This window comes from Corapipo altera, unplaced genomic scaffold (genome assembly GCF_003945725.1).
Source record: "Corapipo altera isolate COAL_440 unplaced genomic scaffold, ASM394572v1 61553, whole genome shotgun sequence".
In the NCBI taxonomy this organism is placed as follows: domain Eukaryota; kingdom Metazoa; phylum Chordata; class Aves; order Passeriformes; family Pipridae; genus Corapipo; species Corapipo altera.
Window position 1 is genome coordinate 5,926,267 of NW_020884918.1, and position 14,667 is coordinate 5,940,933.

General features: G+C 46.7%; 1 protein-coding gene and 1 long non-coding RNA gene across 4 annotated transcripts in view; one reads left to right on the plus strand and one right to left on the minus strand.

The window, feature by feature from the left end:
- SMAD2 (SMAD family member 2) overlaps nt 1–4,459 on the minus strand; it is a 49,584-nt gene extending 45,125 nt beyond the window's left edge. For 2 of the 3 annotated variants that reach the window (XM_027656060.1, XM_027656058.1), the window contains exon 1: nt 4,335–4,459. The gene's annotated coding sequence lies outside the window, so the exon portion shown is untranslated. Of the gene's footprint in view, nt 1–4,324 lie in introns of all 3 variants that reach the window. The other variant, XM_027656059.1, reaches the window with a different exon arrangement.
- A 1,828-nt stretch (nt 4,460–6,287) lies between these two features.
- Nucleotides 6,288–13,745, plus strand: LOC113953208. The gene is made up of 2 exons (XR_003529777.1): nt 6,288–6,576; nt 12,124–13,745. It is a non-coding gene; the product is annotated as an uncharacterized LOC113953208 (long non-coding RNA).
- The last annotated feature ends 922 nt before the right edge of the window (nt 13,746–14,667 follow it).

The following is a 14,667-nucleotide window of genomic DNA, read 5'->3' on the forward strand; positions in this document are numbered from 1 at the left end:
TTCTTCTGTTTGCACCCACAACTCCTCCCAAAGCTGCCTTCTGAGGTTCCCTACAAGTGAATATTAGGCACCTGGTTTTGTGATACCTCTCTGAAGAACAACCACAAAAGAAAGTGAGAAGGTGCTCAACCTCATCTCCTCACACTCAGGTCAGAGGAGTGTTTGGGGTTTTGTTTTGGGGGAAAAGCAATCGAGCCCTACTGGGCAGTGCCCTCAGATTCACCTCCCAGTTCAGTTTCCAGCCAATTAGCCCAGCAGTGGGGGGAGTGGTTCTGGAGAGTTCCCACCCCAAGGAGCTCTGCCCAGCTCACAGCCCAGAGCTCCGAGGAGTGACACCAAGGTCCTGGTTCAGCTTTGACAGGAGCTGATGAAGCTCAAAGCACGCTGCTGTGACCTGAGAGCTTGAATTTGAAACATGCCTATATACAGGCTTGATTTATACACTAATTTTTAAGTTTGCCATGCTCTAGTATTGCAATGCATATTGAAACTACACATAACTGTATTACCTTTATACAGCTCACTGAAAACAGAATTTTGAAAGCAGACTATTCCCCCCGTTGCTCACTCCATGAAGCTTGATTTTAAATCAAATGAGGAAACTCAAAACTTCTCATGCACAGAACTAAACAAGCACAATCATGATGTTATGAAAGCTTGAGAGGTTGGATTTTTCTTCAGTTAGCAAGGGCTGCCTCAAATTACAGCCAAATGTGGTAATGAAGAGGTATATTGCTATTAAAAAATAAGCACTCCATGTAACCCATGCACTCGTGGCACACTAAAACTGCATGCAACTCAGGATATGAGAAGGAAGAGTTGTTAATTTTACTGACCTTTGATTAAACTACTAATAGGACTGGTGTATTTTACCAACTCCCCTAGAATGGAAAAGGAGGAAAGTTACCATAGCTGCAGTCAGCCCATCCACCTGCCTCTGCAAACTTCTTTCACTTATTTAGTATTATAAACAAGGTCAGAGTATTGCTCCTTAAAACTGAAAGGCCAGAACAGCCCCACAAAGGTAGGGAATAAAGCACTCCAAACCATGGCAGCTTAAGCCCTTCTCACCTCATTAATTTTGAGTAAAATTTTCCACGTGTAACAGGCAAGTGTCACCTTCATTATTTTAGAAAACAAATACTCCTGGGCTAAATTTGACGGGAGTATTCACAGAACTGCTTACCAGTTACCTAGGTACCTGTTTCAGTTCATAGCTTAGCAGCTACTCCACCAAACAACCGCATTTAACAATTACTTCACGCAAGTTCACTTTCAACTCCAATCTAATGTCCCGCACACCGGCCAGCCCCACACCCCCCTCGATAAGCGCAGTTCAATTATGTTTCGCGTCTGATGTTAAGCTCATATTGCTACAGTGTAATTAATTGTAGCTTGAGCCCCAGACTGAACTGACAGAAGACCCAGGAGCTGCTCTGCCGCAGTCTCCGCTTGGTCCAACTTTGCATTACGACTGTCAGACACAAATAACCAGAATAAAAAGTCACCTGGAACGAAGGTTTACTGTTTGCAACGGAGTTTCTGCTACTGGAAGTGGAGAGGAACGTTTAGGAAGGTTTTCTGCAGTAGCCAATTTCTTCTAGCCCAGAGAGTATTGAACACAGGGCTGCCTGTACTCTCCATTCTATCACAAAAACCTAATCCCATCGCATGACCTGCAGCAATTCAGTTTAACAAATCAACAATTACAAATATTTTGGCAAAGTAAGCTTAGGTATTGTTTGCCTCTCGGCACAGTTCACAACCAGTTTATGGCTTTATGATAAAAGTCATTAAATCCAATCTGAAAAGCAGAATTTACAGCTCACTTAGCAAGTCAGGCCCATAAATGGATGCTTTCAATTACAGGGCATTTACATGTACAACCATTAAGGCAGCACTGAATACATTTGAAAACTCTGGAATACTTTTTATAATAATTAAAACTTTGAGTACTGTTCTTTGTGCAAACTAAACTTAGGAATTTGCTTCAGTCTCAAGCAGAGCTCAGGTTCATTGTTATCCAGAACCTACTACAGAGCCTGTTCTCCCAGTACTTTTGTGGGAAAGGGATTAGAGAGATGGAAACAAGGTTTGTTTTTTAAAGTTGCTCTCAGGAGCAGGGATTTTTTTTTTTTTTTTTTTGAGCTCCAATAAACTCAATTATATCAACTAGTGCTCAACACTTCTGAAAGATCAAATGGAAGAGGAAGAGGAAGGAGGACCCAGGAGAGCCTTTCATTTGGAGATCAGCTGTGCAATTAATTTTGCTGGTGAACCCAGCTGCCAGGTGGAGGAAATGCAGCGATCAGCTCAGAGAACAATTTTTTAATCTCACTTTTTCAACTCTGGTGTCCCTTTTACCATCAATCGGGACCTCAGTGAAAGCTGATGAATTCCTCTTCAGGATTCTATCACACAAGTCCAGCTTCTTCCTCAAAGAAAACTGGATCTTCAAACACTGCCATTTGTGTGGGTCAGGTTACACCGACAGCCACCGAAACAACTGCAGAACAACAACCAACTGCCAGGTTACCCTATTTAACATCCCAATACGATGTTCAATATGTGCTCAGACTCATCTTTAGCCTTAAACCACCTTAAGCGAGACCCTCCCTTTCCGCTTTTTAAAGGCATTTGTAACTAGTATTATCTTTCATCACTCCCTAATCTTCGTTCTCGAAGCCCAGCCACGATCTTTCATCACAACAGTGTTAATCAGAGGGGGACGAAGGGACTGCAGACGCACCTCCCTTAGTTACACTCTCACCCCCCGGGGATTCATCAGAGCTTGTAGACGTTACAAGTTTTAAGGCTGCGCCTCAGAACAAGCACACAAATAACCCCCTCACGCACCAACAGTGCCATAAAAGTATTGGAAAGTCCAAACAGCAACCCTGTCCTGAGAGGAGCCCTCCACCTCAACCAGGAGGTGTTTCTTTCTCAGCCTGGAGAGCAGAGCAAGGACTCATCAGTCTCTCACTACGGTCCAGCCCCCACAGAAATAATGTCATGAATCAGCCTGAAAGTACAGCTCTCCAGGCTAAGAGAGGAGCACTTGAGAAAACACAAACCTGCTGTTACCTGCGGTCTCCTAACAAGCTGTTATTACAAACCTCTCGCTACAGATGGAATCTAACTCGTTTATAACCATGGGCTGTGATAACATGAGCTCTACGCACAATACACACAAGGTGCAGCGTTTTCAGAGGCACTTGTCTCGGTAAACCCAGTAAACAAAACTTTTTCTTAGTGCCATCCCACTTGCAAAGCGTTTGAAAAGGGCACAACACACGTGTTGGGCTTTTCTCAGTCAAAAACTGTGACAGACAACCAAAAAGACACGAGACCTGAATCCCATTCAGGCTGCAGCCTGAATCCCAGCTGTTCAACAGCTCTCCCAGACTATCACAAGGGCTCTTCGCTCACTCACATCACACACTTTTCTCCCTTCTTTTATTTTCCCACAGCAAAGACTAAAGGACCACACTGGGCTGCACTTTTCCTCTTCCCCCGCACTCCCCACAGAAAGGAAAAATAAAAATTACAAACAGGAACTCCACAGCAACACCACCAACCGCCCGCATTTATCACGACGCGACTTCCCCCAGGTAGACGAAACGCTCAGCGGGTTATGTTTGTTTACAAACAACACCCAGGGAATGGGGGCTGCCACAGCTCCTCGGGGCAACCCGTGCCAGGGCCTCGCCACCCTCCCAGCCAGGAATTTCCCCCCAGTATCCCACCTAACGCTGTCCTCTGGCAGCACACAGGTGAATAAACCCACCGACCGCAGCCCGTGCCCCGTGTGCGCCCCACGGACCAGGAGAGGGGCGGACAAAAGGGGTGAGATGAAGCCTCGCCATCCCCAAAGCACAACTCGCTCCCAACTTTCCACACCCCCAACCCCGACCCCCCGCACCCCTCACGGGCACGCAGGGGTGTCCCGAGCCGGAGGCGACGATCCTCGTGGGTCCCTCTGAACTCGGGATATTCCGCGAGCCCCTGCAAGGAAAACGCACCTGGCACGGAGGGAGCGGAGGGAGGAAGGCAAGGAACAGGGCGTGCTGGGGGGAGAGAAGGAGCAGCACAACTTCTTTACCTCCCTCCCTCCCACACACACCCCGAGGGACACAGCCTGGTTGTCCCCACCAACCCCGGGGCGGCTTATCCAGCCGGGAACAGGATAACCCATCCCTGTCCCCTCCGCAACAAAGGGGCTGCGGGCGCGGGGAGGCGCCCCCGGCCCCGCCGGCACCAGGCCCGCACGGTACCCCGAGGCCCGCGCAGCCCGCGGGGCAGCGACCCCCGACCCGCCACGCACCAGGACGCACCGGGAACCGCCGAGATCCGCCGAGAGCCGCCTGGAAGTGCTGCTGCCCCGCCGTGTCCTGCGCTCCCGCTGCCACTACCCGGGCACCGCGGGGCCGCCGCCTCTCCCCTCAGTTCTACCCTCCTGCGCCCGCCCCCCGGCACGCCCCGCCCCGCCGTGAGGCGGAGAGCGCGCCCATTGGACGCTCCTCCCGTGATTTCAACATCCGCTTGGCCATTGGTCCGTGCGGACGATTGGCGGTCGGGAAGACCAATGGAAGACCGGCAGTGTTAAAAAAAAAAAAAGATAAGGGAAGAAGGGGAGAAGAAACAGGCGCGAGGCGGGGGAGGCGGGGCGGGGCCGAGGGCTGATTGGTGGATCCGGCTGTCACTCACGCCCGCCGCGGGCGGTTGATCGGAGGGGGTGAGGATTTGGGTGAACGGCAGGCGCGCAATCGCACTACGAAGCGAGTGAGTCCGTCTTCTTCCGCGGGATGCGAGCTGAGACAAAGTAGTGCGCTGCTTCCCGGCGGGAATTCCCCCTGGATGTGAGCCCAGGTGTGCCCGGGTGGGCGGGAGGCCAATGGCCCCTGGGCTGTCCCAGCCGTGGTGTGGCAGCAGGGCCAGGGCAGTGCCCTCCCTGTGTTGGCACTGCTGAGGCACCTCCAGTGCTGGGGCAGTTCTGGGCCTTCAGACAAGAGAGACATTGAGGGGCTGGAGCGTGTGCAGGGAAGGGAACGGAGCTGGGGAAGGGTCTGGAGCAGCAGGAGCAGCTGAGGGAGCTGGGGGGGCTCATCCTGGAGAAAAGGAGGCTGAGGGGGGACCTTCTGGCTCTGCAACTCCCTGACAGGAGGGGGGAGCCGGGGGGGTCGGGCTCTGCTGCCAGGGAACGAGGGACAGGATGAGAGGAAACGGCCTCAAGTTGTGCCAGGGGAGGTTTAGATTGGATTTTGGGAAAATTCCTTCACTGAAAGGGTTGTCCATCCCTGGCACAGCTGCCCAGGGCAGTGTTGGAGTCCCCATCCCTGGAGGGATTTAAAAGCCATGTGGATGTGCCACCTGGGGACACGGGTTAGTGGTGGCCTTGGCAGTGCTGGGAAATGGTTGGACTCGATGGTCTTGGAGGGCTTTTCCAACCTGAGCTATTCTGTGATTCCAAAAAGATTTAAACTGCCCAGTTCTTCCTCTCCTGCAGTGGCACAGCAGCTCCAGGCCTGACGGTCCCAAGGTGGGACATGGACAGAAGGGAGCCCAAAGCCTTCTGAGCCTCCTTCTGCTGCCTGCGCCCACCCCCCTACTCAGTGACACTTAGAGTGGTTTCCCCCCATATGTTTTTATTTTCTTATAGCTCCTGCCTTCAGTAGACTCGTCAAAGCTTTAACCACCTGTGGTGTGGTAATGATGTAGCACAGCCAAATCCCTGTGCCTCAGTAGACGCCCAGGCTCACCACAAGTGAATTGGAGCTGTTACCTGTGACTGCACGGCCAGGGACCCCTCAGCTGAAACCCAGCACTGTTTTATCTGCAGGGATCCTTGCAGGGATGCCCAGCAGATTCCCTGGGACTTTTCAAGCCTGGAGAAGAGAAGGTTGAGTGGAGACCTCGTTGCACCTTCCAGTACCTGAAGGGGAATACAGGGAAACAGGAGAGGGACTCCTTGTCGGAAACTGTAGTGACAGGACAAGGAGTAATGGGTACAAACTGAAAGAGGGGAGATTTAGTTTAGATATTAGGGAGAAATTCTTCTCTGTGAGGGTGGTGAGGCCCTGGCACAGGTTGCCCAGAGAAGCTGTGGCTGCCCCATCCCTGGAAGTGTCCGAGGCCAGGTTGGACGGTGCTTTGAGCAACCTGTTGTAGTGGAAGGTGTCCCTGCCCATGGCAGAGGGATTGGGACTGGATGATCTTTAAGGTAGCTTCCAACCCCTTAAAATTCCATGATTCTATGAGTGGGAAGCCACAGGATGAGAGTTTAAGGGGCTTTTTTTGGACGAAAAGGTCAATTCCTGCTTTGCTTTAAGTCTCTTGAACGCATTCTGTTTTCCTGCTTTTGCTTTTTTGATACTTTTCCTTATTCTATGTCATTTATCTCAACTTCAGGCCACTTTTACACCTGAGGTCATGTCTCACCACCGTAGCAGTTGTCTCTCCAGAGACCTTCTGCTCTTCCAGACTGAAAGGGTTCCTGAACTCAGTGATGTAGGTGTTGTGATTCGGTGTCTTGGGCACGGATCCCATCTCAACAGGGCTGGTATTCCCAGGAGCCAGGTGAGACACCTCTCCCATCATTTGGCCCTTCTGACAAAAGGGTAGATGTGGACTTGTGGAAATCTCCCTTTTGCCTTTTGTCTGTGCTTGGATTTTCTCAGCTTGAAGCAGGCATTTGGCTGAATGAGTTTTTTTGATTGCATTTCCCCTGCTTTTCCATCATTTTGAGATTCAAGCAAAGAAGTGAAATGGAGAAGATTCCTGCTGCAGACAGAGCAGAGCATCTGACAGATTGCCATCATGTTTTTGAAAGATAAGGTGTCCCAGGCATGTTGTACCTGGAAACAGACACAGGCTATTCAGCCAGTGCAGCACTTGCTTTGTGGAGGTTCCACTGCATTGAGAGAATTTTTTCTTCCATGAACAGCAAGTTAATTAAGCTCAGTTTTCATATAGTTTTGCGTCAGACATTCCCTTCACCTCTCCTCTGAAACAGTTTCATGGCTCCCTCTCCTTTTTTATCTCCAAGGTTCCTGGTACCTCCAGATCTCCTTTCGGTGCCCCAAACTGCTTTGTATTGGCTTTCTGTCTGGAGCAGCACATGCTGTGCCTGGTTCAGGGATGTGTGTGCTCTGGCTGGCCAGCTGCCTGCTGATTCCCTACTGGCAAGGAAGCCAAGCAGTGCTGATAAGGGCTGGGCTTTCTCTGCCTTTCTCCCGGGCAGAAACATGGCAACATGTTTCTTTTCTAGTGCAGCCGCTGTTTGCCATGAAATTCAAAAGACTCTCTATTTCCAGGGGCTCTGCATCTCCCCTAGGTGTGGTTGAAACAGGTCAACAGGCTGACAAGCTTAGACTGCACAACGGTGACACAAAAATCACCAATTTATGTGTAAACCTCCTTTCTCTAGGAGGAAATTGCAAGCAGCAGGAGAAGAAAAGCAAAGGGAAGAAGGTGGCATCGGGTCTGCAAATCACAGAGCTCAGAAGTGGTGGCTGTAGAGAAGGCAGGCAGGATGTGTAACTGCTGCAGAAGCAGTTCTAAGATGCACACTTGCACTAATTTAGGTTGGATATAAAAAAATAAGGTTTTTTTTTATTATGGGGGTAGTGAAGCACTGGCACAGGTTGCCCAGACAGGTGGTGGATGCCCCATCCCTGGTAACACTCAAGATGAGGTTGGACAGGGCTTTCAGAAACTTGATCTCATTGAAGACATCTCTTCCTTTGGCAGGGAGATTGGACTGGAGGACCTTTAAAGGTCCCTTCCAACCCAAACCATTCTATAATTCTGTGAAATAGTACTTAATTTAGTAAAAACAAACTGAAAAACTTCAGCCTGGGTACCAAAGCTGGATATTGCTAGGTTGTGTGAACTAATCAGAGAACCACAGAATGGTTTGGCTTGGAAGGGACCTTAAAGATCATTCAGTTCCAAACCCCCTGCCATGGGCAGGGACACCTTCCAGTAGCCCAGGTTGCTCCAAGCCCTGTCCAATCTGGCCTTGGACACTTCCAGGGATGGGGCAGCCACAGCTTCTCTGGGCAACCTGTACCAGGGTCTCACCACCCTCACAGAGAAGAATTTCTCCCTAATATCTAACCTAAATCTTCCCTCTTTTAGTTTAAAACCATTCCCCTTTGTCCTATCACTATCAACTGTGTAAAAAATTGCTCTCCATTTCTTTTATAAGCTCCCTTTAGGTATTGAAAGCCTTCAGCAAGGTGTCCCTGGATCCTTCTCTTCTCCAGGTGAACACCCCCAGCTCTCCCAGCCTGGCTTCAGAGCAGAGGGGCTCCAGCCCTTGGAGCATCTCCGTGGCCTCCCCTGGACTTGCTCCAGGTCCATGTCTTTCTCAAACCATGGAGTTCAGCACATTTTGGACATCAGCAGTTAGGTACAAATGGTTGACAGGCCCAATTGGATTTGAACCTGCAGAGGAGGAGCAGGAGCATCTCCCCCAAGATCTCCCAATGTGTCTGAGAGGATCAGCATCCTCACAAAGGACATCCATGTGCAGACTGGAAGAGCTCAGTGGTAGTTCACGGTCATCTGTCTGCTAGAAAGAGCGAGGGCAGTTGAGCAACTTGATCTGGTGTCCCTGCCCATGGAACGAGGTGACCTTCAAGGTTCCTTCAAACCCAAACCATTCTGTGTTTCCCTGAAATAATTTAAGAACAAAAAAAATATGCTGAAGCATTAGCTGGCTGTGCTATGCAACAGAGAATACATGTTGACTTCCCAAAGCCTGTGACAAAATCCTGTAAGAGGTAAAAGAAGTACAACACCAATATCAGATAACTTCAAAGACACCTAGGATTTCTAAATGGCCTGACACTATCAGATATGACTGTGTGGAGTGGAGATAAGTGTGGAAGGCAATGCCAGGCAGACAGGGAATTGTGATGCAAAAAGGTCAGCCAGCATGTTCAAGACAGGAAATGTTGTATGACTGGGGGAACTCTCATCAAAGTCTGCAGCTTCCTCAAAAGTGGAGGTGGCAGGGCAGCACCGATCTCTGCTCTCTGGTGACCAGTGACAAGACCCAAGGGAATGCCTGGAGCTGTGTCAGGGTAGGTTTAGGTTGGATCTCAGGAAAAGATTTCCTCCCCCAGAGGGTGGCTGGGCACTGAACAGGCTCCCCAGGGCAGTGGTCATGGCCCCAAGGCTGCCAGAGCTCAAGGAGTGTTGGGACAATGCTCTCAGGTTCAGGGTGGGATTGTTGGGGTGTCCTGGACAGGGCCAGGGGTTGGACTCGATGATCCCTGGGGGTCCCTTCCCACTCAGGATTTGCTATATACTTCTGTGTGTAAAAATGACCACAAATCCAAGGAAAACCACTGTTAAATGCTCCCAGATTTCTCAACTCACTCTGTTGAAGCACTGTCATGTACTTCAGTAAGTGCTTAGCCTCTTGCCTCACTGGTTGCAGTGCTGCCTCTCTGCTTACTCTAAATGCCACTTGAGCATGGTTTTTTCTCTCTAAACTTATGAAAGTAGCTTTCCTCCTGCACAAATCTGCCAAAGATTATGAAAAAAGGGATGGTGCTGGGTCTGGAAGCTGGGAAAGGGATGGATTCCCTTTCCCTCTGCATTATTTCATGGCCAAACATGGAAACAGCCTCTCCGTGCCATTGCAGGACTTCTGTGGGGGGAATGGCACAACACTGGCAAAAGCCTCCCCTGTTTTTGGCACCAACATGAAAAAACTCTTGGAGGACTCAGACTGTGTCTCCCTCAGAGGGTTAAATACAGATTTAAACCCTTTTTCCTTGTATCTCATCAAGGTTGTACACAGCTCCACACCATATCAGCTCTTGTGGCAGCACAAAGAGGACTAAAAACAAAACCACACTCTGCTTATCCCATCCCATCACGAGGAACATGTCAGTTGATTTTGAAGGGAACCAATGTCTGGTGTACTGTCTAAACAGGCATTGCATTGAAGAGACCAGAGGAGAGCATTAGCATCATAAATTAAAAGAAAGCCTTTACATGAGACATAAAAATCTCCATAATGCACAGGAACTTTACTCAGTCATATCAGCATAGATTAAATACTCACAAAATTAATCAAACTTTAACAAAAGTGCTGCAACTTAAGGCTGGAAATAGTGGCAAAATACACTAGAAAATGCATTGCATATTTCTATTATTCTATTCGTCTTTTCAATGATGAAACTATTCATTATTTCAATAATGAAATTAATAATCTCTGAAGCCTCGAAACTCAAAACTGCTGATTGCCTCTTCTTAAATGCAGAAGTATGTTTCCAGTATTACACAAATCACTGTCACTTCAGACTGGGCTGTTAGGAGATTTCAAATCAAAGAAAAAAAAAAAAAGAAAAAAAAAAAGGAATCAGTTCCACAGTGAATAAAATATTGAGAAAAAATAGAATTTGACAGCCCCTGATGTAAGCCTGCTGTGTCTGTCCTATCCCCCTGGCAAAACAGGCTTAAGAAATAACTACTATTCAAAATAATGTTCTAAAAGCAAGGTTCTGCCTTTCTGACCCATCACAGCATGAACTGGTTGGTGTTTGTGTTATAAAGTACATTACATTTATCAGAGGGAATGGAGTTAGACAGTAATCCTTAGAAGTTACATCCTCCTTAAGACATTCACAGCACAATGTATCTGCTGTGTATCTGCTCACGTTCTTCATTTACGCTGTATAATCCTGATCAGTAAATTATTTAACTACCTTATCTTAATTCCCAGTGCCTATGTGCACATAAACCCAGTTGCCCTGACTAACATAAAGCAGAATGATTTGAGAGGCAACTTAGGCACTGTCAGACACTTGAATTTTGAATTCCTTTGCTGCATTGGCTTGCTTGAATTTGTGCTGAAGTGGACAGGGAACTTTCCTCCACTGAAACTGGCCCTTCTTTCCCCAGTTGTACTGATTTTTATAGCTTAGAAACATTTCATGTTGCCAGCATTTCCGTTTTTAACTCAGATTATCCCTCTATCCTTTCTTATTATTCCAAATACTGCACCATTCATCTTCCTACATCCTTTATTTTGGATTTGTTGATTAGAAACACATTTGTGCTAACCCCAAATAAGCCATCATTAAAGTGAAATAGCCTTGTTTACAAAGAGATTTACACAAGTTTATCTTTATTGACTTAAATAAACAAGTGTAATTTGTGAGTAGGCCTGAGGGACAATAGCTTTGATTCTAAATTAGTGGTAGGCCTTGGTCCAGGAAGGATTTGAGTATGTGTTTAAATCTATGAAGTGAACAAGCCAGTGGAATCAGTCATAGGAACAAAATTCAGCATAAATGCAAACATGATATGATTAAATTTTTGATCATCCGTATTTCCTTTTTCTGTTTGCTTTTTCCAGCAAGCTGAAATTAATTCATTACAATGAAATCCACAAAATAATTAAGAAGAAAATAGTTTGTGCCTCCGTAGGAAGGATCAAAATAAACCAATTTATGCTATGATCAGTTATTGCAATACAGTCTGTTTCTGCTTTACACTGTGTAAGATGCACTATGCTAATTAAGCATATGTTTGTATAGATTAGTCTCAATGAGATTTACCCCAGTTTTCTACACCATCTGTGCAAGATTGGTAGACAAGTTGGAAGTGATCTCTGTATATATCGTCTGTACTAGTTGAAGAAGTGTTTAGAACACTCAGAGGTAGAAGTTTTCTTTTTGTCATTACTGGTCTAGCAAACCTTTAGTTACGGATTTTGAGCGTTGTCCTTGTGCTTTCAAAAACTAGTGATTTAAGGCAATATCAGTTCAGAAGTTATGATTCAAAGTTATCATTTTAAAAGACCAAATAAATCAAGGAAGAATTTAAAGAACCTGACAAATCCTTTCCTGCTTAGTTTTATTTAGAGATATGAAACATGCATTACTGCTATGGAGGTGAAGATACCACCAAGTATAAATGTTGCCATAATGAAAAATTAGGCCTTAAAAATAATCTGGGACTTTATCACTACAAAACTGTCATGTTGTTTATTTTAGCTCTTGGCGTTGATCATGATGAATAACTGATGCATGAAAAAAAAAAAAAGTCTGTCTCCTAACAGTGCTTGAAGCCAACTGATGGCTTTTTCTGTGTAATCCCCAGGGAAGCCTGTGTCAGAGCCTGTACCCCTGGCACTCCATGTTACCAGGGCCTGATTCCCTCGACTGGGGGGACAGAGGAAGGAGCTCTTTGCCCTGGACATCCCTGGTGTGATGCTGTGACAGAGGATGTTGGGAAGAACACGAGGAGCTATCCCTGCCTGTGCTCTTCGGTGTAAGAGTTTTGTCCTGGCTTTGTCCTCACCCAGTTCAGGATCAAGTTGGTGCAAGTAGGTGTTGCTGGGCACACATCCTCTCTCAGTACAGCAAAACCCACTCTGCAAAAGTAAATTTTGCCCCGTTTTAAGCTTAGGAAGCGTTTTTCTGGCAACGCAGACAAGCTCTCACCAAGAAATGGGAGGTCCTGGTGCCATGTTCTGGTTGAAAAATCAACATTTTACCGTTTTACAATTTATGACTAAGACAGACCATTACAACCACCTACTGCATGTTGCTCTCTTCAAAGGCCAAATAATTTCCCCCAAGGAATCCCTGTTTGGGTCCGTGGCCCTTTCAGCTCTGATCTTTTGCAGAAAAGGCAGCAAACCCGGGGTGAGAAGTTGGGGTGGTGCAAATGAGGGCCTCTCTTTTGTCTTCATGCCATTAGATCTCATTATATCTTTTTTATTGGTTTAGGTTTGTTACACTGATGTCTTCTCATAGAAATCTTTATCACATGTAAGTATTTGGCAACCGAGAGTCACACCTCAGTGGGTTGGGGTTTTTTTTTAAGTGCACAAGCTAAACCGAGTTTCTTTGGTCTTTCCCTGTAAGGAGGGTTTTCAGACTTCCACGTTTATCCAAAATCCTCTATACAACTTGCTTTTTAAAGTATGGACACTGAAATTGTGAACAGTCCTTTAATTAATTTACAGTGTTACACTTCTCTGCCTTCATTCAGTTGTCTTCTGTTTATGCATTCATATTATTTATGCCCAGTTCCTCTCTGGGCCACTGTCTGAAACTGGGAATAGATACAGTGACCTGTAAATCCGTTTTAAAGCCACTGCTTTCCAAAATGCAGCCCCTGCTCTTCAAGTTGAGATGTGCAGCCCTGATTCCTTCAGACAGCTGTCTTAAAACCAGCAATCTGAGCGACTACATTTGCTGCACTGTGCAGAGTGCCCTGTAAAAGTAATTTGTCAATATTTATGAAACATGGCAATAGGAAAAGACTCCCAGCTTCCAACCACCAGCAACGACACCTTCTGAATTTTCAGACCTTCACGCTTGCAGGTGAGGAAAGGTCAGACAAAAATGAGACCTCAGATTCTTTAGAGTGGTCTTGCTAGTGGAAATGGAAATGGAGAGCTATGTCTTGTGGTAGATGTGACCAAAGCGAACCCGAAACTGCAGTCTGGCTGAGTTACCTTCTTTGTACAAGTTTGACATGGCTGCAGGCAAACAGATTACAGATCATATAGTTTTAAGCACCAGGGATAAGGAAATCACAACACACCGGCTGCAAAAGTCAGATTCAGAATTAATCAGCCTGTTGATATGTGTCATAGCAAGGAATGGGGCCAGAACAAGCTACAAAAGATGAAAACCTTGGAAAACATGGAAGGTGCACACCATGGACAATAAATAGGAGCAGCACCTGAAATAGAAGCAGTAGTCTGCAAAGAGCAAGAAACAAACGAATAAGGCTAACACCCAATAATCATGTGTTCATTCCAAGATAAATCGCTTTCCAAGCCTGCACAAAGAACAATCTGCAGCAATTCGTAATCTACAGCAACTGAAGACAAACAGTAACAGCCTTCAGAAGGAGCATCTTGCTCCCTATCCTCTGGCTTTAAGATTAAAGTAAAAAAAATCCAACCAACCAACCAGAAATGAAAACCATTTTGCACCTCAAGCAATGTCAAGGCAAGAGGTGTTCCAAGGACAACCTCCTTTGCAGAATGAATGCAAGTGTCTTTCACAAACTGAAAAGCTAAATTAAGAATTTAAGCAAGGATTTAAGGCAGGTTTTTGCAGTTATTTTCACTTAAGGACCCACCTTGTCCTCTGTGTGTAGTTTCAACCTTTGCTGTGTTGAGTGTAGCCACAGGCTTCTCCTTAGATAACAGAGGGAATGTTTGTGCTTTTTCAGCGCAGAGGCTCAAAATTTAGCCCAAGCAGTCCTTGTGGGTGACTTTATCACAATGCAAAGCTTTGGAGGACCTTGAGTTGAGTGCAATCGTTGTTCAATTTTGTGTATGAAGTTCAGCTGACCACTGGCCTGACAGTGAGGAAAAAAGGCCCTGCTGAAGTGAAAGAAAACAGAAGAGTCATCTGGAAAGCCCCTTCCAGGATGTGTCTATAATTTAATCAGAGCTGAAAGCCTCTTGACTGAGCTCGGTAGCTCAGGGTTTGCGGGTGCTGTAACCAGAGTTCAGGGCTGGCTGCTTACCCAGGCCCTGGGTGGATTTTGCAATGGACAAAACTCGGTGTTACAGGTGACTACACTGTTTGGGGAGGAAGAGAGTCGGGGAATGTCAGTCTGAACTCTGTCCCCTCTTAAGAAACACAGAGGAGACATGCCTCGAGCGGGTTTAGAGTC